Source organism: Canis aureus, chromosome 20 (assembly GCF_053574225.1).
Source record: "Canis aureus isolate CA01 chromosome 20, VMU_Caureus_v.1.0, whole genome shotgun sequence".
Classification (NCBI taxonomy): Eukaryota; Metazoa; Chordata; class Mammalia; order Carnivora; family Canidae; genus Canis; species Canis aureus.
The window spans coordinates 15,522,808-15,544,546 of NC_135630.1; the positions used below are offsets into that span (position 1 = coordinate 15,522,808).

The 21,739-nt window shown below is 33.9% G+C and overlaps 1 long non-coding RNA gene across 3 annotated transcripts in view; it reads right to left on the reverse strand.

Annotated features, from left to right (window-relative positions):
- Positions 1–21,739, reverse strand: part of LOC144291490 (uncharacterized) — a 214,803-nt gene that overhangs the window by 25,489 nt on the left and 167,575 nt on the right. For all 3 annotated transcript variants that reach the window (XR_013358771.1, XR_013358770.1, XR_013358773.1), the window contains exon 3: positions 15,265–15,459. This is a non-coding gene — a long non-coding RNA (uncharacterized LOC144291490). The remainder of the gene's footprint in view (positions 1–15,264; positions 15,460–21,739) is intronic.

Consider the following 21,739-nt stretch of genomic DNA (forward strand, 5'->3'; position numbering starts at 1 on the left):
CCAAACAATAGAAATTTACTCTCTTAAAGTTCTGGAGGCTAGAAATCTGAAATGAAGGTGTTGACAGGGTCATATCCCTCTGAAAGCTTTAGTAAAGAATACTTCCTGTGTCTTCTTAGAGGCTGGTACTCCCTGCAATCCTTGGTGTTCCTTAGTTTACAGACACATCACTCCAATCCCTGTGTCCATTCTCACATCACACTCCTTTGTGTGTCCTCTCCTCTTTTCATGAGGACAACAGGAGTCATTGGAGGTAGCGCCCTCCCTAATCTAATGTAACCTCATACTAACTAATTACGTCTACAAAAAATCCTATTTCCAAATAAGGCCACATCCCAAGGTTCTGAGCAGGCATAAATTCAAGTGGAACACTATTTAAGCCACTAAAGGTACACGTATTATAAGTATTATAGTAGGTGATAGCACAGACAGTAACATTAGCTCCTTATGATCCAAGGCAATCAATCAGATACTAGAAATTACTCAAACTGGAGCCTTTTTGGAAAAAATAAGTGGAGACTCTAAGTCAAAATCCTCAGGATTTTGGCCCAGAATTTGCCTCTGGCACCCATTTACTATGATCCATTTGAAAGACACATGTCACTGCTCAGGATGAATCAGCCAATGTCAACAGGTAAGACAAACTACATAATTTATGTGACCCAGTGAAAAATGTAAGTGAAAGGCCTCTTGCTCAAAAATTATTCATTTAGTTAAATCAATGTGTCCTGAAATTAATGAGAATTAGGTCACAAAATCCACTGGATCATGAGCTAATAATGAGGTAGAATTAATTAACATATCTTTCCTACCTCTAAAAGTTTGTTGTTTCACTTCTAATGGTGGTCCCAAACCCGAATTAAAAATTATGTATGCCAGAGGAAAGTTATATCAGGGACCAAGGCGTGAAATCCATGACACTGAACTTGAGAATCCATGTTGCACAAGGTAATTTGTGGGGGTGTCTTTACTTCCCCCTATGTAGTCAAAATACGGCTCCTGGTGAATGCAGCTTCATGACCAAGCAGAGGAGGCATCCACTGAGGTCTGTCAAACCCTAAAACATTTGTTTGTATGTGCTAGCAAGCCTCTTGTTATTGGCTATGTGTATAAACATTCTGTGTTGGCATCGCAAAACCTGATATGGGGAGGAAGTGTTTGAAAATAGGGTGAAATTATAGCAGATGGGAAAAATGTTCATAAGCAGATTACATTAGTATGGAGGGAAGCCACCACAATATTTCCAGACAGGCAGCTCACTGAGAGGGTATATTTGACTATCTTTTGCTATTCTCCTCCAAATAGCCAACATTGGTAGATATCTCATGGCCTGTTTTCAGCAGCAGAAGAAAATTGGACTCCTACTGATTTGAATGTTCTACTTGCAAAATTTGGTAAAAAATAAATGACGTAGTGCCCTCTTATGGGTAAGTGAGCACACTTATCATTCAATTCCCAGGCTTTGTTTACCTTCTAGGATTTTTATGTATTTATTTATTTATTTTTAGAAAATACTACCAATCCAATTAATTGTGTAGAGCAGGAAAAGCCATACAGCAGAATTTCTGTACCCCATGTGGCCATAAATCAAGATAATACATTGCTAAGACAGCTCCCTGGGTATGATGGAAAGCAGATAGTGGCAGCCTACTTGGTATATCACAGCTTGATCTCATCTGTTCCTTTAAACATATCGGTGTGAATGTGTATGGAATTAATTTAAAGAATGCAAAAATGGAACCCGGAAAGCCTCGGGAATGTGCATTTGGATGTGATTTGTCGTACTGAAATTACAAATAACTCCCCTCCAGAGGTACACAGAGACATGTATGGGGTGCCTTATGACACAACTATATCGTATTTGGGAGAATATACTTGATTGGGAGAATGTACTTGATTGGGAGTCTCATGACTCACAGTATTTTTGGGAGCAGACAAAACTATACATATTTAATTAATGTGTAATCTCAACAATACATGTGGCAAATTAATCAGCACTGACTAGTCTCCCTGTGACAGGCATTTTGCAAGAATTACAAGAGCTGATCATAGGTATTGAATCTCCTTGAAATATTATTCCAGGAGCCTGATAATCATGATGCAAACAACTTGGTAGTTCAAATAAGGACACTAGAGACAGTTTGTTTATAGAGGACTATCTGAAGGAGGAAATCAGCCTGGGTAGAAGACAAATCTCTAATTGAATGTGCCAAATGAATAATGTCTCTTCTATGCTCATTAACAAGGCTGGGATTAAGTTTGCACCTTCATTCAGGAAGGACTATTGGATATTCTAATCACTATGAAATATAATGTCTTTAAATTATAGGGCAGGAATTCAAAAAGAGCTAAGAAGACTTAAAGAAGCAAGAAGCCAAACTAAGAAGTAAAGTCATGGGAAAGCTTTAGCATATGTTTTGGCTAGTTATCACTGAACATTGTGAACTTTAGCATCGCTAACAGCCCAGGTCATTTGAATAAAAAAAAAAAAAAAAGAGTCTATCTTCCATCTTGTGGAATTGGTGAAATTGGATGGACAAAGAATAATGCTTTGATAGTCATGGGAATTGGATGAGGAATCAATGGATTCTACTATTATATAGTGACACATGAAAAACAGTAAATCAGTGTCTGTAAAAACCTGGGATATATCCAGGATATGATTATGTCCATGAATCATATAAAATACAGAGTTCAATGAATGTGGACTTTAACTCACCACTTCAGTTAGTGGAAATATATGATATGTAGGAAAAATTACTTTTGCTGGGAAAGAATATCATTTTCACTTATGCAAAGTGTGTCAAGTATTACCACAATATTTTTGTCACAACTAAATAATGGCTCATAATTCCATTGACAGAATTTAACTTATATTTATTTAGAGGATGATTCCCAAATGAGAAAATGTTGTAGGAGCTGGTAGGAAGATCCTCAATTAAAGTGAAATCAACAGAAATTAGTTTTTCCAAAATAATAAAAAAAAGAACACTGATTTAAAAAAAAATTATATATTTAATTAAATACCCCCACAGATACATAGAAATCAATTCAAATAATTGAGGTTAATGGAGGAAAAAGTAATTGAGTTTTAAATGGTTCAAAAGACGTGTTAGTAAATAAAATCCTTTGTAGAAGGAATTCTTACTCTCCATTTAATGGTTCAAATCAAAATCTGAGTGTTAATCAGCATAAGCAAAATATTGCAAAAAGTCTTACAAGATAAATAATGGAAATATATCAGAAATATTTGGCGCTGAGCTGTTGACCAAAGGCTAAAGGTGGATTAAGAAGTAAAGCAACAGCTAATCTGTGATTCTTGCCTACTGAGGAGAAGCCCTCCCAGGACACAGAGAAGACATGTGACCCAGTGTGATTGTGTAAACATTCTACTGACAGAGTTCCTGGCTATCAATCTGAATGTTTTTCTGATAACAGAAGAGTGATTATCTATGAAATGCTTTTAGCAGAATGTGACCTGTTGTTTAGGATTGCTTATGTTTAACAAAGCTGGGATCCATGTATTTATGGGACATGATTCCTTGGAATATGCTACATATGCTATGCCACTCTCTGGTAAAATAATAAAAAAAAATTATGTCTGAGAAGGTCTCTCCATGTAAGTGAAATATCCACATATCTCCCTAAAAATCTCTTTACTCTGCCTGGCCAAAGGGAATTTCTGCTGGAAACACCAAAAACTTGGGGAATCAGAATACAATATCTAAACCAATCCTTGTTTGGTCAGTGTCTAATGATTACTTGAATTCTTGAAATTGCTAGTAAACCTTGATAATCTGTAAGATCTCAGATTCATGCAGGTCTAACTTCACAATTGAATCATTTTGTATTATCTCAAGGAATCATGTCATTGCAAAGGAATGGCTCAGAGTAGACAAGAAAGATAACCTATATGACTTATGAATGTATGAGGAGAACTAGGACATAAAATTGCAAAATTAAAACGACAGAATTTCATGAAATGAGCTATCGCAAGTCAGGTAAAAAAAAAAAAAAATTGACAGTATCTCTCAGTAACCAAGGTACAGTATATAGGCTAGAGGAACCAACTGGCTAGAAGGATAAATACTACTTCACATGAGAATGTAAATACTTAAGATTTCTTTTGAGAAGCCTAGCTGTCTAGGGAAAGACTATGATTGTAAAGAATAATAGGTAGAGAAAATCATATGGCAGGACCTGGGGTGGATCCATATTTGGTGGGGTCTAGAGCATATTCATTTTGGAAGGAGGGAGGAGGGTCTTTGGGAAAGTAAAACCACAAACTCTAAGTGAGAAAGGAATAATGCAAATGAGGTTTCTTGAAACTTAAAGTTCTTTGGCTTGGAAAAAGGGCTAGTAAACATTCTCTGCAAAGGACAAGATAGGAGATATTTTAGGTTTGTGGGTCATCCTGTCTGTGCTGTAATACTCAACTCTGCCTTTGTAGTGATTAGGTGCCAGAGGCCATATGCAAACAGGTCAGCATAGCTGTGTTCCAACAAAAATTAATTTACAAAACAGGTGGCAACCATGATCTGGCCTATTGGCTGTAATTTGCCTCCCCCTGGATTACTAAACCTGCCTTTGATCATAAGAGGGATTTTACTTTAGTTTTAATCTTGCCCACATGCTCTAGAAAGAGAAGTAAAACTAAAAGATCTAAGAGAGGAAAATATAAGTAATGCAATGAAATCCTAATGGCAGTGTAAGGAGATGTATTTATGAACATAGGAGAAAAGATTTTCCTGTGTCACCTCTTCTAATGAGATGAAAGGAGAAAGCTAAAGACTATATAAATTAAAATTGTCAACTTTAAAATGTGGCAAGTAATATAACTGTGGGATATAGAAGACAAAGTCCATCTGCTAGGAATCAGATGTGGGCTAGATAATTTGAAAAGTGGGTGAATGTTGGAATATCTGTTGTGCAAAAAAAAATGAGAAAAACGACAGATCAAAAAGTCAAATGGTTTAAAGTGATAAGATGAAAAAGTAATCCAGACACAGTTTGTGTCATTCGCTAAAGTATCTAACTCAAGAGAGTAAACTGTGTCTCATGAGAGAAAAAGTCACCATTCAAACTTCATTGCTCAGATGCCATGCTATTTTTAAGAAGTTCTATGAAGTTTCTAAGTACTTTTTTCTAAGAAATTTTAGGAGTGTATGCAATACAACATAAAATAAGTAGATGACAAAACAATATATTAGCAGAGACTTATATTTTTTAAAGTTATAATAAACACTATAAAACAAAGAATATGTTTTAATTCAGTTTAATAATGTGACATACATTAATTTTAACCCATGACCAAATATATAATCATGTGAAAAGCAAATATTTTTTTAAGTTTTTTAAGACTAAGCAGATGTAGAATATTTAGCTCCAAATTAATTGGGAGAACTTCATAGCGTCCTATAATTAAGTTGCCTTTAAATATGCTGAACCTTCCGGCAAACATCTGTGGTATTTGTCTCCACATGTTCCAGCACGATGAGGTGATTTGAATTCAGTAAAAATTTTAATAGCTTAAGTTGAAACAGGATTATCCTAAGGGAATCTAGTGGAAATGCATTCAAGAATATAAGTACCATATCTTATTTCTTTCATGAATATTGGCTATGCCTTGATATAGTAAGTAATTGTTCCCAACCAACTTTATGAAGACAAATGATTGATATAATAGATGACCTAAAGATGCCCAAGAGCACATGAAAACAGAAATACCTTTGTCCTGAGGAAACGTGTATTCTTACATCTGTAATTTGAATATAAAATTTGAATGTAAGAATTGTGGCTGGAAATATTCTAAAAATCACAAGGAACTGCATTTCAAAGTAGTGCTATGGCATCCATTCAAAACATCTGAAGCCATTTGTCTTGCTGAATTGCACCCAATGTAAAGCTTTTTCACACAGAACTAAACAGAAGTGAACATCAGTAACACTTCCAACATGCATACATTTTGTTCTAAGGGAACAGCTGTTACTTGATGAAAAGTTGATGAAAGATGCCCAGCATTTGTTTTTTAAAAAGTTATCACCCAAATAAGAATTGTTGGGAACCAGATGTTAAAATTGAGAGTGGTCTGTTTATTTCAGTTGAGAGTGTTATAAAAATGTTAATAAGGTGTTTTTATATCTATTACATGGTGATGTTTGACTCTTTAATGTGCTTTTTGTTATATTTGTCTGTCGTTTCAGTAGACTGGTGTTATTGGCGTTAGATCACTGAAGAGTAAGTAAAGAGAGGAATGCTCTCCTGTAGCTGGAATAATAAAATGGAGTAGAGATAGGTGACATGCTTTTGCAGATAACTTAACAATGAAAGCTTTGAAACACTGGTATCTTTTCTGTGCTGAGAAATAACCTCTCGTTATTTAACGTAATAATTATTATCTCATCCAAAGGAACCGTACCACTTAAAACTGCCTACACATCTGAAGGAGACCATGATTTCTCATTATCTGAATACATTACTACCCATGTGCAGCCCATCCCCATTAGTTTTAACAGGTTTCAATCAGCCACTTACTATTTAATGTGTAAATTCTTCTAATTGCATAAATAATACATTCTCCTTATAGTCAATTAAAACATTTCGAGAACAGTTGAAGCCTCATTGAATAGTACTGAAACCAATTTCTTTTTCAGGGATGATCATTGTTTCCAGTCTGGTGTGTATTTTTTCCTAATATATTCAATGCATTTATAAATGCATGTACATTTGCCTATTGAAAATATGCACAGTTAGCTTTTGTGAGTATGCTCTCAATGATGTGCTCGATATGGGTCCGTTTAAAATGTTCTTTTTTTTCTGTTCAATAATATACCTTAGAAATATTATCATGAGGTTAACACTAAGATTAAGGTTAATAAAATTAAAAATATTAGACATATGTATCTGAGTGCTTACCGTGCACTGGGCCTTAAGTGTGGTACACGGATTATCTCAATCATCATGACAAACCAATGAAACCAATGATTCTTTTACTCCATTTTACAGAAGAGGTAGAAAAGAGTATGTTCTTTGCTCAAGGTCGATACAGGGAACAAATGATTTAAATCGAGATAGCTCTGTTTTCAGAGACCAAGTCATTAACCATTATACAAAATGGCAGCATTGTAGTCTGCATAATGAATAAACCATTTTTGTTTAGCCATTCTTATCCTGATGGATATTTAAAGTTCTTCCAATTGCAGTGCTATACTGCAATTGACATTTTTGCATAATTATCTACAACGTATTTCCAAAGTGGAAAGGCTAAGCCCTATATTTATTATTTATCGACTGTAGAATACATAAGAATTGTACTCTAAAGCAATTCCCAGTTATATATTTATACCACATAGTTTCTCATTTCTCTACATCTTCAAAAACCTTGTTAAAATTCTTCATGTTGCTAGTCTGATAGAGGGAAAAATGGTATTTAGTTTTAATTCATTTAACTGATTAGTGATATTAGATTTATTTGATCTGTTCATCATTATCTGTATTTCCTCTAATTTAGGAAGGCTGTTCAAATCTTTTGCTTGGTTTTTCATTATGTTTAGTCTATACAAGAACTAGTTTAAGAGTCAGTTCTTTCAAAGAAACTTTCCTAATTCCCCCAACTGAAATACTCTGTTCTCCCTTTACTTTTCAGGAATTTTATATGCAAATTGTCCTCTGGTTTCACATTCTACTTTTTTCCCCATAAAAGTTATTTCTATATTATCTGATCTCCCCTTTAATCTCCTTTAGGTAATAGTCTGCCTTGATTAATCTTTATGATCATATTAAAATTAACAAAAAAATAAAATAATGAAAAATTTAGTTTTTAGTTTTTTTAATTATTATTAAACTACCTACTGACAGACATAATTTCAAGCATATCATATTTTGAAACAGTAAAAGCAAACTGGAAAAAAATATCCTTTTATGATCATTCAGATTCAGAAGAGAGATCTGTTGTAAATAATGAAATAAATGAGATTTACTCTATCCACATATATTCTAAGAATAATTCATCATATGTCTAGAAATTTCATTGATTTTTGACGTTCAAGAGAACCTTTAAAAATCCATGTCTTTTGGGGCACTTTGGTGTCTGAGTTAGCTGAGCACCCCACTCTTGATCCCAGCTGAGCTTATGTTCTCAGGGTCCTGGAATAGAGCCTGGAGTGGGTTCTGCACTCAGTGGGGAGTCTGCTCCTCCCTCTTCCTCTGTCCCTCCATCTGCTCCTGCTCTTTCTCCCTCTCTCTCTCCCTCAAATAAATAAAAAAATATTTTTTAAATTTCCTTTCATTAAATTATAAAATAATTAATTTAAAAATTCTTGAAAAACTGATAGAAAATACTTTAAAATTCTTACATTATTAAATATAATTATGAGATTCTCCGGGCACCTGGGTGGCTCAGTCAGTTACATGTCTGCCTTTGGCTCAGGTCATGATCTCAGGGTCTTGGGATCCAGCCTCGTGGCTGGCTCCTTGCTCAATGGGGAGTCTACTTCTCGCTCTCCCTCTGCTGCTCTTCCTGCCTGTATTATCTTGCTTGCACTCTCTTTCTCTCTTTCAAATAAGTAAATAAGATATTTATTTTTTTATTTTTTAATAAAATCTTTAAAAAATAATTATGAAGTTCTCAGATAATTATTATTTAGCTTATTCATTTAATGCTTTTTTCCCTGCATGATATTATGATATATGTGATTTAAGACAATAATAAAAGGGGTCCTGGGTGCCTCAGTTGGTTAAGCATCTGCTTTCAGCTCAAGACAAGACCCCAGTGTCCCAGGATCTGCCTCTGTTGCTCTCCCTGCTTATGCTCTCTCTCTTTTTGTTTAAATAAATAAATAAAATCTTTATTTTAAAAAAGGCAATAACAAAGACATAAAAGCTGTGCAGGGTTTTAAATAGCATTCAAGATATAAATGAGGCTCGTTTGAAAATTTCCACCAAATAACAACAGATTCTGTGCTTTGGTGGACTCTTCAGTCTTCTTCAGGTTTTAAACATTTCCCCAAGTGACCTTGAACTAATAAGTACAGTTTACTTTGGACTTTGGAATTCTGTGGGTGACAAAGGGTTATGAACATTCCTTTGGAAGCCCCAGAAGTAATGGTATGAGTTAGCACCCTATGTATTAGAACCCAGGAATACGTAGGAGGAAATTCAAGGATATGAGCACTTGGATACTTTAACTTCTATGGTGCTCCCTGGCAAATACAGAGAAGTAGCTCAAATTTGTGATCATGGTCTCTAGGTCAAATTCTCCAAGAGTTTACTTTTTGGTCCTCAAAAGCATTCTGCTCATTTATGGTTAGAAGCACCAATGTTGTAAAAAATTCCATAAAAGCCCATAAAGTCCATAAAGGATTATGAACCAAGAATAGCTTCTGAAAAATCAAGAACATGTTGTTAATGATCTCAAAACACAACTGTTCTATACAGTGTTTCTTGGGGGCATTAGTTTCTTGGCATAGTATGAAAGGCAAAAATGATATTCACATTTAATAAATTTGGGGGAATTATATAATTTAGCTTCCTCTTGAAGATTCACAAAGAGCATATTAAGTTAGAAGGCAAAGCAATCTCTTTGTATTTAAGTTAGTATTAAAAAAAAAGTATATTTAACAGTGGAAATCTTTTCCCCCACCCAGGATTGCACTTGCAGAATATTAGCAGCTTGTCCATTTGATCTTTTTTATGTATGGCAAATACGGTAAAAATATTTTTCATGAAATGGATCATACATATATGCAATTTTTTAGGGGAGTTGTGAAAAGCACTTTCTTGGTAAATATCCATTCCTTATAGGGCTGGATAGCTCAGTATCTTGCCTGTTTTCTCTGGCATTCTTTTGCCATGGCAACCAGCCATGGTTGTGCACCCCTTCCTGTTGGTTAAGGTTTACATTTAACATAAAGGACTTTGTCATTCCATGAGTCTGGAATCAAATTCCAACTGTGTTGCTGATTAACTGTGTAAAATTAAGAGCAAATTTTTGAACCTCATTTGGTTTCCTCATTAATAAAGTAGAGATATTAATATAGACTCTAGAGGGGTAGATTAAATGACATCTTGAACAGAAATAAGTTTATATAGTAATCGCTACATAGGAAAAAGTCAGTAAACCATGGCTATTACTATCACTACTAACATTTCCTAGATGTGAAGGCTGACTTGGCTTTTACAATCCAGTCAGAAGAAATGGTCAATTTTTCACAGGCAAACACACACATATATATTCTTTTTTTTTTTTTACTGTAACTGTGAAAAGTGAATTAATTAGCCACCTTGCATGTTCATTATTCGATACATAAAACAATGGCAATCTCTTGTCAGGCACTATTGATATATGATGGGCTATATGATGGGCTAAACAAAAGCTATTCATAAACTTTTCTCTTGTCCAGTTTTTCATCTAGTAAGCTAAAATATTCACGTGTTGGTGGATGTGGCCGTTTAGAACAGGTGGCATGTTAGTGGATGTCACAAAGTGAAGTTTCCAGGAAAGCCTTAAAACAGCACCAACTTGACTTGTATGTCTTTGGTCCTTTGTCCTTTGCTACTTCAGTGTTTCCTCATTTCTTGCATTGAATGTGGACATAATGCCTCAAGGTGCTACAGAAATGCAACTGTATATGACACCTCACTCTAAGGACACGCTAATAATGTCATTGTGTGTGTCATTGTGTGGCTACAACTCGATCCTTCAATGTCACAGGTCCACTGTTTTTCTCCCAGTTCTAAACTACGTTCTCCTGCTTCTTTCATAGGAGAAAATAAACCCTTTGTATGTTAAGGTACTTATATATGCATTCTTATGTTACTTATGGCTGAACTTTATTCTAACTGAAACTAATACTAATACTTACATATTCAGTCTGAAGATGATATTAGATTGAGTACAGAGTTCTGTTCATTCAATAAATATTGAATGTATTTATTTATTAAATGAATAATTTAATAAAATTAAATATTTATTAAGTGACTGGTATGAGCAAGATGATATTTAAGCCACTAGAATAATGTGGTAAACTGAATAACCTGGAACTCTTTGATTGCATGAAAGTAAGTGGAAGCAGATCAGAGCTAGTAAATAAATAGATAACTGTAGATTTTGACCTCTTCTTTAAATATGATAAATATGCCAGAAACGACTAAGTGGAGGAGGAGAGGAAGACGAAGTGATTACGAAAAGGGGATCATGAAATGTAATCTAGTGGGTGATATTTGCAGATAAGGGTATTTGGGGGAAAATAATTTACCAGCTTTGTAAAAATCTCATGAGAATAACATTCTTTTTTAAAAAATTAATAGTGCAGTTAATCTAATGTGTAAAAAGCACTGGTCTGTTGGTGGATCAGAAAACAAAACTCAATTAATTCCACTATAAGGATTGAGAAAGAAATTGGAAGAAATATTGAAGAGATAAGCAGATGCCAGATTATGTAGAGACTTGTAGGGAATAATGAAAAGGTTTTCTATTCCAGTAATATTGCTGAGTAATAAATCCATCTTAAGCTGATTGGAATAAACCAGGAGGCTTTTATCATAACCACAGATTCTATAGGTGAGGAATTCAGAAAAAGGCACAATGGGGATGGCTCTTGTCTGTCTCAATAAAAGGGTCTCACGAGGGGAGGCATATGCACCTGGAGGTGGCTCAGATAGCTGGGGGTGGGACAGCTGGAACTGAAAAGTCCACTCCAAGATTGCTTCTTTACTCATATATCTGGCACGTGGCTTGGAACGTTTGAAACCAGACATGATCTAGGTCTGTCGGTCAGACATATACGAGGTCTTTCCAGATAGCTTGGGTTTCTCTCAGCGTCACCTCACGAGTGAGAGCTCTGAAAGGGCCAGAAGAAGTCACAAAGCACATTCTGATCAGCCCTCAAAGGTGATATAGTATTTGCTCCTTTGATACTGTAGTACTTTAAGGAGTCATGGGTCCTCCCAGATTCAAAGTCAGGGATCTTGGACCCCATCTTTCTGTGAAATTAAAGTGAAGAACTCTGAAGCTGTATTTTATGACCATAACATTATATCAAATGATGGAAAATACAATATATGTATGTTTTTTATTGTTTGTATTCTTCCCTGGAGTATTGGCTTTTTACTCTCCTCCATACTCTGATATTTATACTCTTTCTCATTTTTTTCTCCATTAAGTCTTGTCTCTCAGAAATAATCCTCATCAGTTATTTTACAGTACATTGCATTTTGGGGCACCTGGGTGGCTCAGTCGGTTAAGCATCTGATTCTTGATCTTAGCTCAGGTTTTGATCTCAGGGTTGTGAGTTCAAACCCTATACCAGGCATGGCACTCACTTAAAAATAGAAGAAAGAAAGAAGAAAGAAAGAAAGAAAGAAAGAAAGAAAGAAAGAAAGAAAGAAAGAAAGAAAGAAAGAAAGAAGGAAGGAAGGAAGGAAGGAAGGAAGGAAGGAAGGAAGGAAGGAAGGAAGGAAGGGAGAAAGGAAAGAAAGAAAGAAAGAAAGAAAGAAAGAAAGAAAGAAAGAAAGAAAGAAAGAAAGGAAGGAAGAAAGAAAGAATAAAGATGATCTTGAAGTATTGTCACTTGCATTGGGAGGTATAATGAATACGCATATATTTTATTAGTGTAGAAATTGTGATTCATTAAAGTGCATTTGTCCTATCTACAAAGTATACCTATATTTAATATTTTTTCCTGCCCTATGAGGCTGAGGACATATATAACCAGTTTTTATTTTTCCCAATAAGCCAAAATTGAGATTTTTAAAAATCTGAATTCTTTAATTATAACTTTTTATCTACAGATTTAGAAAAATTCTCATCATCTGTACGCCTTTATTTATCCAGGGACTTCTAGCTCATAAACTTTCCTTAAATTAAATTAGGATACCAATCATAAAATTGATGTGGCAGTGGAAATAGTTATTGTTTTTGTTTGGTTGCTTGTTTTAGGTAGGGGGCAGAAGGAGAGGAAGAGAGAGGATCTTAAGCAGACTTGACACCCAGCACAGAGCCCAACGTGGAGCTCAGTCTCAGGATCCTGAGGGCATGAGTGAGTTAAAATCAAGAGTCAGAGGCTTGGGATCCCTGGGTGGCGCAGCGGTTTGGCGCCTGCCTTTGGCCCAGGGCGCGATCCTGGAGACCCGGGATCGAATCCCACGTCGGGCTCCCGGTGCATGGAGCCTGCTTCTCCCTCTGCCTGTGTCTCTGCCTCTCTCTCTCTCTGTGACTATCATACATTAAAAAAAAAAAAAAAAAAAAAAAGTCGGAGGCTTAACCAACTGAGCCACCCAGGGGCCCCAATAGTTATTGTTTTGAAGGTGATAATCATTGCCACAATATGTGAAAATATAGTTGCTTTGTATAATGATTTTACATCACCATAGAATTTTTCTTCAAAGTCTTTCAATAAGATAAAAAAAAGGATTTTTCTAAATACATCTTTATTTTAAAATGAGTTAACTTTACAACATTGAATCTTTTACCTGACTATAGAACTAAATTTAGTGAGTTATATCCACTAAATCAAATAATCATTTAATTTTTGCAGTATTTCACAGTGTTTTTTTCTATTTGTAATTCATTTTACAATGTTAAGAAAATTTGTTTTCATGTTAATTGAAGATATTAGAGCTTCTAAGGAAGAATGGAAGCTAAAACAGAATAATTCTTATTTCAATTAAACTCCCTGATTGTTGTTATATGGATGGTTTTTAAACCTCAACCCCCTGCCCATCCCTACATCCCCACAATTTTGTGCCATACAAAAAGAAGTTGAGTGTCAGGGTATCAATGAGAACCATTGGAACAAGTCCTGAAAGATATATAAAGGAAGTATAGTAATTATATATTTATTCATTATTTATTTATTTATTTATTTATTTATTTATTTATCATTTTAAAATTTAAATTCAATTTGACAACATGTACTATAACACCCAGTGCTCATCCCATCAAGTGCCCTCCTCATTTCCTGTCACCCTGTTACCTCATGGAAGTATAGTAATTTAATTACTGAAAAATTATAGTTTGATACACTGATAGCATTTGTTCCTTCTATGTTTCAGAAGTAATCTTGGAGTTTAAGAAGAGAGAATACTATCAGGAAGAAGGCATTTTGTATCTCTAAAAGTTCTTTCTTTCTACCCACATCTATTTTCATACTTCAATTCTCATTTTTGACAATTCCATAGTAACTTTATATATTTTTCTCAAATATACTTTATTTGAAAATGGAAATTCCCTTTAAAGATATCAAAGCAGAACTTATTAAGTCTATATTCAAAAAGTTCTGCGTCCCTGTCTTCCCCATGTCAACCATTGTTATTACCATGGTTTCCATGTATCAGATACATTGAGTCAATTGATGAATTATTTATGTCTCTTTTACATATTATTTTTCATGAGGTTTCTTTGTTTTCCAGTACCATCATGTGTCACCTCAAATATCAAAATTGCAGTAATTTTGTCCTCCTTCCTTCTAAACATACCTGTTCCACTTGATCTTACACGATTCTCTCAATTACATTACAAATTATGATTCTGTTCACAAACCTTCAATGACTTTGAATTTTATTTTATTTTCTAAATACATCTTTATTTTAAAATGAGTTAACTTTACAACATTGAATCTTTTACCTGACTATAGAACTAAATTTAGTGAGTTATAACAGAATAGAATAGATGAATTTTAACAGAATAGAATAGATGATTACTTCAGTAGTGCATTAATGCATAACAAAATATGCCAGCCATCTATTCTTCCTTTTGCAAACCAATATATTATTAAAAATTTCCACTTCCAAATATGAAATATTTCAAATGTGACAGAAAAGAAAAAAAAAACACCTTTTGGTACAGCTATATAACCATAAGCAAGATTTTACTATAAGAAACATTACCAGAGATAACTAATAGCTTCAATTTGAAGTTTACTTGCATATTTTTGTACTTTTAACAGCACAACATTTATAAAGATACAGATATAGAGAATGTTTATATATAACACACAATGTTGTTTATATCTTCAAAATTAAAATAAATATGGTTTTCTATGTATCACTTGAAATGGACTTTCTAATCTCACTATTATATTTTTGAGACCCCGTCCTGATCACACTTGAATATTTACTTTTGTTAAGATTCTCTATGGGATTTCATCAAATAAATTATAGAAAGCATTTTCATATTAAGAAATGTTTAAGAACAATTTTAATAATATTTAATAATAATATTAAAAACAGTGCTGTAATGGATATTCATGATCTTCTTGCTCATACCTGCTAGAGTTTCTGTAGGATAGACAAACAGCAGGCAGGGGGTTTTGAAACTTTGGGTATGTGCAAATCTTCAATCCTTCTAGGTATTGCCAAGTTGCTTATCAAAATAGTTATATAAATTTATTTTCCCACCATATAAACGTTTGAGTTCTTGTTCTCTCATGGCTCACCAACCAGGGGAGTCTTTCTCAAGCACTGAATGGTAAAGTAAGAATGACAATGTGATTAGTTTAAAAACTCAATTTCATTAGATAAAATATCTTTTATATTTTCATTAAAACTGGAACAATATGTTTTTCACATTTGGAGTTAGTATGATGTTGGGATTTACATTAACTATTTTTAATAGCAATTTTCCTAGTTGATAAGAAATATATACATAAGTCTTGGGATGCCTGGGTGACTCAGCAGTTGACTGTCGGCCTTTGGTTCAGAGTGTGATCCCAGGATCCAGGATCGAGTCTCACATCAGTTTCCTTGCATGGGGCCTGCTTCTCCCTATGTCTAGGTCTCTGTCCCTCTCTCTGTCTCTTTCTTTGTCTGTCTCTCTCTCTCTCTCTTTCTGTGTCTCGAATGAATGAATGAATGAATGAATGAATAAATAAAATAAATAAATAAATAAATAAATAAATAATAAAATCTTTTAAAAAGAGATATCAAAGTCTTGTATCTATTTATGATTTCTCCGTTATGCTTCGATGGCCAAATTCTTCATCTCTGAGTCAATGTCACCCTGTATAATTACTATGGATTTATAATCAGTGTTTATTGACTATCTACTCAGTCCCAGCATATAAGTTTATGAGGGCTGCCAACAACTCACCACAGACTTGGTAGCTTAAAGCAACAGAAACATATTTTCTCACTATTCTGGAGGTCTGAAGTCAAAATTAAGGTGTAGTTAGGTAACTATCTTTCCAGAAGCTCTAGAGGTATATCTCTGCTTCTTCTAATTTCAAATGGCCACAAGGCATTGTTTGGATTGGGACTGCTTAACCCCAAACTCTGCTTCTATCCTCACATGGCCTTCTCTTCTTCTCTGTGTAACTGTACGACACTTTGATATATGTATACACTGTGACATGATTACCATACCACAATCAAATCTAATTAACCTACCTTTCACTTCATGTTTACCTTTTTTTTCCCTCCTGTGGTAAGAACACTTGAGATCTAGTATCTTAGCAAATTTTAAATATACAATATGTGTTATTAACTTATTTTAAATATTCAATACCTAATAATTATTATTAACCATATTTTTAAGTTATTTGCACTATAACATATTTTACCCTTACAAGTTGTTACTATTATTAGTATTATAGTTTTCTAATAGTCAATGAGAATTTAGATTTGCCCTGATATTTACCAGTTCTTATATATACCATTACTGCTTTCTTCCTGCATATTTTTCTTTTTAGCTCTTTTTTCATTGTTCCAATATTATATTTTATAATAGTTCATGAGCAAGCCTAAGAGTTGTAATTTCTTAAAACTTTTGATAATCGAAAATGTATCTTTTGCTTCTTTTTTTCACTTGCACTACTGTATTTAGTATTTTCTATTTAATTATATTATTTTGCACTTTAAAGTTTTATTCCACTGCATTGAATTTCTTTATTTTTATGGTGAACTACCTTTTCTTTTTCTTTAAGATTCTCTAAACAGATGTGATGCTTGTTCTGGATTTATTTTCTTTCTTTTTTTCTAAAGATTTTATCTATTCATTCATGAGAGACACAGAGAGAGAGAAACAGAGAGAGAAGCAGGCTCCATGCAGGGAGCCTGAGGCGGGACTCGATCGCGGATCTCCAGGACCATGCCCTGGGCGGAAGGCAGGCACCAAACCACTGAGCCATCCAGGGATCGCTGGATTTATTTTCTTTCACTGTTCAAAACTTGTCAAAATTTTGAAATGGGACTTCTTTTATTTAATGATTTATTGAAAACTCCTTTTGAATTGCACCTGAAATATCCAAAAATGTTCTTTAGAACATCTCAATATATCTTTTGTAATTTTATTCACTTCTCTGTAATATATCTTTGCTCTTCTTATTCTTTCTTCATCTGTATTTAACAGTTTTTTAATTCACTAATTTGTGTTTTTAGATGTCTTATTTACCAAATTTTGTTATTCTTTTTAATGTATTTACACATTATATAGTTATAAGTGTAATTATATATTTACCCATTATATAATATATGTGTAAACATAATATTATATATAAGCATATAAATATTATGTTTAAATATATATTAGATCTATTTCCGAATTTCTCTTAGATAATTTAGTTATTATCATGAATCCTTATAATCCTGCTGTTTTTCTTCTAATTTTCACTAATGATAAATTATTTTCTTTGAAGATTTTGTTTATTTATTCATTAAAGACAGAGAGAGAGAGAGAGGCAGAGACACAGGCAGAGGGAGAAGCAGGCTCCATGCAGGAAGCCCGACGAGGGACTCGATCCTGGGTCTCCAGGATCCCGCCCTGGGCTGAAGGCCGTGCTAAACCGCTGAGCCACCCAGGCTGCCCAATAAATTATTTTCAATTTTATGTTTTGCAATCTTTGTTTGTAAATTTATTCTGAATAGAGTTTTAGATGTAATTTTTTTCCCTTGTGGCAATTCCTTGTGTTTTGGGATGATAGATTATTTCTCCAGAAAAAAATAATACATATATATTTATATTTTTAATTGCATCTTATATAATGCTACATAACTCATGGGAAATACTGACTTTAGACTAATTTTTATTTCAGTTTCTCATGTTTAAGTTTCCTAGACCACATGAAAATTACAAATTCCTATTCGAGATTGAATAAAGCATAGGATACTAACGGTAAATTCTCAACTCCTTTCTTAAGAATTAAAAATGGTAGAAATGTTTCATGTCCTTTGATATTGGGCAGAGATATTTGTCTGGACAGTTGATTTCAGTGCCCTAAGTATGTGGATCTCCAGGAGGTCAAATATACCTGATCCCTGATTTTTAATAGTGTAATTTTTTAGAAAATTAAAATCAAGGCTTGCAAACAAATAGAAAATGAATATACTTTAAAGAGGTTATTTAACTAATTAATTAAGGAAGCAACCAGTACAATGTATTTAAATGACACAAAATACATCTGAGAAGCTGGCATATTTAGAAGTTATTAAAAAAAAGAATGTTAGGATATGATGGCTGACTTAGATATAAAACTGATGGATTACAGCAGGGTCATGAATCTGTGAGGTTGTTTATTTCAACTAGGTATAAATATTTGTGTCTCAATAGAACAAAAATTAAAAGAACAAGTCCCCTGGGACTCTGGGGGAGGGGAGGTCAGTGGTTGAGTGTCTGCCTTCAGCTCAGGGCATGATTCTTCAGTCCAGGGATGGAGTCCCACATCGTGCTCCCTGCAGGAAGCCTGCCTCTCCCTCTGCCCATGTCTCTGCCTCTCTCTGTCTCTCATGGATAAATAAAATCTTTAAAAAAAAAAAAAGGAACAAGTCTCTATTAAGTTTGTGATTTTTAACCACTAGGAAGCAGCGAAATGAACTAAGTGCATTACACTAGAAAAACCTAGCTGGCCTTAATCCCCAAATGACATTGAGGTATGCGCTGCTCAATTTTCTTTCTTCTTTCTCTTCCTTCCTTCCTTCCTTCCTTCCTTCCTTCCTTCCTTCCTTCTTCCTTCTTCCTTCTTTCTTCTTTCTTTTCTTTCTTCTTTCTTCTTTCTCTTATTTCCATATTTGAGATAATTTCCCTGACACGTTTTCCCATCATCCACCACCAACCTACCAAGAGGATGTATATCTCAAAAATCCTATCCCTTCTTTTGGCTTTCCTCTATTCCATGCCGGCTCAGAGGATTAATATCTTATTTCCCTTTGGGTATTTCTGCTTCTATCCTATGTTATTTAACTCAACTACTCATTTTAAACAATGATTATTATATTTTACACAGTATTCTTGGGTATTTATACTGCAAAGGACCTCAAGCTATCTTTCTTATTTGTCTGCTTGAACTATAGTGCCTTATTATGGCCCTTCTCAAACTGCAATGTCTTGTAAACTTTATTAAACACAATAAATTATCTTTTCTTGGGTGCCTGGGTGGTGAGTCAGTTAAGCATCCAACTCTTGATTTTGGCTAAGGTCATGATCTCAGGGTCATGAGATGGAACCCCAAATTAGGCTCTGTGCTCAATGAGGTGTCTGCTTAAAATTCTTTTTCTTCTCTCTCCCATTGCCCATTCCCCCTCACACACACACACACACACACACTCTCTCTCTCTCTCTCTCTCTCAAACAAATAAAAAAATCTTTAAAAAATTATCTTTTCCCTTTTCTGAATCTAAGTAATGATTCTTGTCTGTCTCTCTTTTATATATCTTTTAATCTAATTTTATGCTTTTGGACACATACACACACACAGAATCACATCTTCTAAGGTAGAAACTAAGTCTTGAGTATAGTCAATATATTCCTAAAGAACCCCAAAACTGTTTTCCAAATAAAGTGTATTTTTATATAATTTTACCACTTCCTGTAATTATCAATTAGTCATGGTTTTGTTTTGTTTTACTTTTCCTTCACCCCCCTCCCTGCCCATGACATTCAATTAGTTTTTCTATTTTATTTCTTAAAGGAGCACATATTTATAAATGAATTGGGAGGTTGAAATAACCCACCACTTTTAAATATTGCTCTGTTATTTTTTCATCTCTTCTTTCCTTCTTTCCTGATTTCTTTTCTTTTTCCTTTTGTCCCTCCCTCCTTTTTTTTCCTTCCTTCCTTCCCTGTTTCTTTTTCTTGGTAAGCTTAAGGAGTTTAATTTGTATAATTGCTGTATAAAGAAGTGTTATTATATTTGTTCTAACTGTTCAATTAGATCATAAAGGGCAGCCCTGGTGGCTCAGCGGTTTAGCGCTGCCTTCAGCCCAGGGAGTGATTCTGGAGACCCAAGATTGAGTCCCATGTGGGGCTCCCTGCATGGAGCCTGCTTCTCCCTCTGCGTGTGTCTCTGCCTCTCTCTCTCTCTCTATGTCTTTCATGCATAAATAAATAAAATCTTAAAAAAAATCATATGTGTTTTGGTGACACTGAGTCTACATAGATTCCCTTGCATTCTAAGCAATATTATTTAGACTTTGAATAAAGGATTGATAAATATTTGTCTTGTGAAATTAATCATAAATGGCTACATATTGTTATCTTCTGCTATCTTCTTGTTGTTTCTTCCTTAGAAATACTAAATAATCCCCTTGCCACAAATTCTTCATATGTAAGACCTTAGACATTCTCACATTATTATGTATGCTTTCACCTATCAGTATACCGCCAATACTTCAGAAAAATTGGTATTGTAATAAAAGGAAAGCAACTATAAGAAAATTTCTGGGCAAGACACTTCATAAGACTTTAGAAAGTAAATCAAATAAAAATAACTCATGAAAGACGAAGCATGAATTCACCAGCTTGAATATTGTAAAAAAAAAAAAAAAAAAAATTTGAAAAAGAGGTCTCAGTAATATTGCCTAATGTTTCATTCCTATAGGATAACTTAGTAAATCATATGTTTTAGGGGTCTTGGTTTTTTACCATTTTTTCTCCAATTCTTTTATATAAGAGTATAGTGGTCTTTCATTGAGATTTTTTTTTTCTTTTTCTCTATAGCAATAAGTACAGAAACTTCCAATGAAAACTGCCTTTTAAACCTATTCCTGAACTCTGTGAAAGTGCTTATTGTATTTTATTTTAGCTATTTAGCTATTAGCCTGTCAGTCACAAAGAAAGTGAAATCAATTAACAAGGTATCAATCACTGTGCTAGCACTTGCTCACATTTTTCTCTTCCACCTAACAGAATCTTCTCAGCATCTGAATGGATGCTAATTCACAGGCATCTGATTAATAGAATAACAAATATCTTTTCATCTGATTTCATGTTTTTAACATAGGCAAGCTCTAGGTGGTTCCTAGTAGTGGAGTTTAGTAAGGATAACATTCATAAAATTCAATCATTAGCTTGCAGAGTTTCAAGTTATTATCATGGTAGACATTTTGTATACCTTTCCAAATAACAAAAAGAGGTTTTTTGAGTTCAATATGAATTTTTGCAAAGAATACATTTCAGAAATATTAACCTATTTACAGAACAAAAAGTAAATCAGCAAGTAAAAATAATTTTGAGATGAAAAACTTTATAAATTCTAAATATTCATTGTCACAGATTAATGCCAAGTATTAGAGGTTTAAGAGTAACTAAACCAAACTATCCCTAAATAGTAAATTCATTATTTACAATTTGATTATAAATATCAACATTCTTGTGAGTATATAAACGAGAGACTTTAAAAGAATGTCGATGTTTTTGAAAATAGCTTTTAGAAAAATAACAAAGTGATTTTATGTCCTGAAGTGAAGACCCTTGGAGGCATTTTTTCACATGGCCTGTCAAAATCTATACCCAAACCATAAGTGGATGTCT